General features: G+C 25.3%; 1 long non-coding RNA gene across 1 annotated transcript; it reads left to right on the forward strand.

Annotated features, from left to right (window-relative positions):
• The first annotated feature begins 6 nt into the window (after window positions 1-6).
• LOC126909982 (uncharacterized) lies at window positions 7-1,200 on the forward strand. The gene is made up of 3 exons (XR_007705155.1): window positions 7-184; window positions 776-1,014; window positions 1,134-1,200. It is a non-coding gene; the product is annotated as an uncharacterized LOC126909982 (long non-coding RNA).
• Window positions 1,201-1,247: the final 47 nt, after the last annotated feature.

The raw sequence follows: 1,247 nt of genomic DNA on the forward strand, positions 1-1,247 counted from the left end.
TTTGTTTGGATTTAATAATAATAAACTACAATAAATATAATACAGATGACATTATAATTTCGAAGTTTAGGTCAGCATTTTATGAAAATTAATACACTGAGATTTAGTTCACCATAAGTTTAACACCCATGATATTTGTTGTGTATGGACCAAATTGGAGGCACTGAACGAATGGATTTCAAAGGTTGTCAGTGGAATTAGTAATTATTTTAAAAACAAGACATGATAAAAAAAATAATTCATTAAAATTTTGATTTTTATTAAAAATTTTTATAAAGTACAAAATTCCGTAGAATTTTCATCTAAACATTAAAGACAGCAAAATGACTAATAATAGCATTAACTATTTTCTTTTAATTTTTAAAAACTTTATATTTATTTAGACAATTGTGTAATTGTAATTTTTTTTTTATATTGTAGTATATTTTATCCAATTACTAAGTTATTCGTGTTATAACTAAGTTATACATAACTACATATTATAAGATCAACAATATTTTTAACTGTTTAAATAGTTTTTATTATAAATATTTCAATACGTTGTTACCATTGAAATCAAATTTGTCGAAGTATCAGAAAGACTAAAAAGGTACTTATCTTGTGCAAATTTTTACTTAAAGGGTTGTTAGGTACGACCGGAGCTAGAAAGTTATTAAGGGGACAGATAAAAAAATCTAATAAAATAATTATAATTTATATTAAACAAAATTACATCACCATATTTTTTTTTATACTCTTTTTATAATAATTAAAGAGGATATTACAAATGTTTTAGGATATCCTATTTATTTGAATCATTGAAGAATAAAAATACAAAGTAATTGCACTACAATTATAATCGCTCATGAGATAACGAGTAAATTTTATCAAGTTCCAGCAGGTAATCGATATTCAAAAGCTTTGCGTTTTGTTCTACTCTCATTCATATTTTTAAAAGTCTCCGTGATTAAATCAACATTCGACAGAGCGAAATAACAGAGCCTATAGTCCATACAGTACCTTATCTTATAACGGGTATGTTTTATTACTTATTTTTTATGACTTTATAGAAAGCATAACACTATTGCTAATTATGTAAATAGTCTAAAATCGTGCTAATTCATCAAAAATGTTAATTTTGTTTACGTTTACAGTCTAATTGAAAAAAAACCAGCACAGTGGGGTCGCGGCATAGTAGAGACGTTGCATAATTGGGTCCAGTATAGATTTAATTTGACAGTGATTAAAATCACTATCATAAGAAACGC

The sequence above is a fragment of the Daktulosphaira vitifoliae genome, unplaced genomic scaffold, assembly GCF_025091365.1.
Source record: "Daktulosphaira vitifoliae isolate Bord-2020 unplaced genomic scaffold, ASM2509136v1 Scaffold_2764, whole genome shotgun sequence".
In the NCBI taxonomy this organism is placed as follows: domain Eukaryota; kingdom Metazoa; phylum Arthropoda; class Insecta; order Hemiptera; family Phylloxeridae; genus Daktulosphaira; species Daktulosphaira vitifoliae.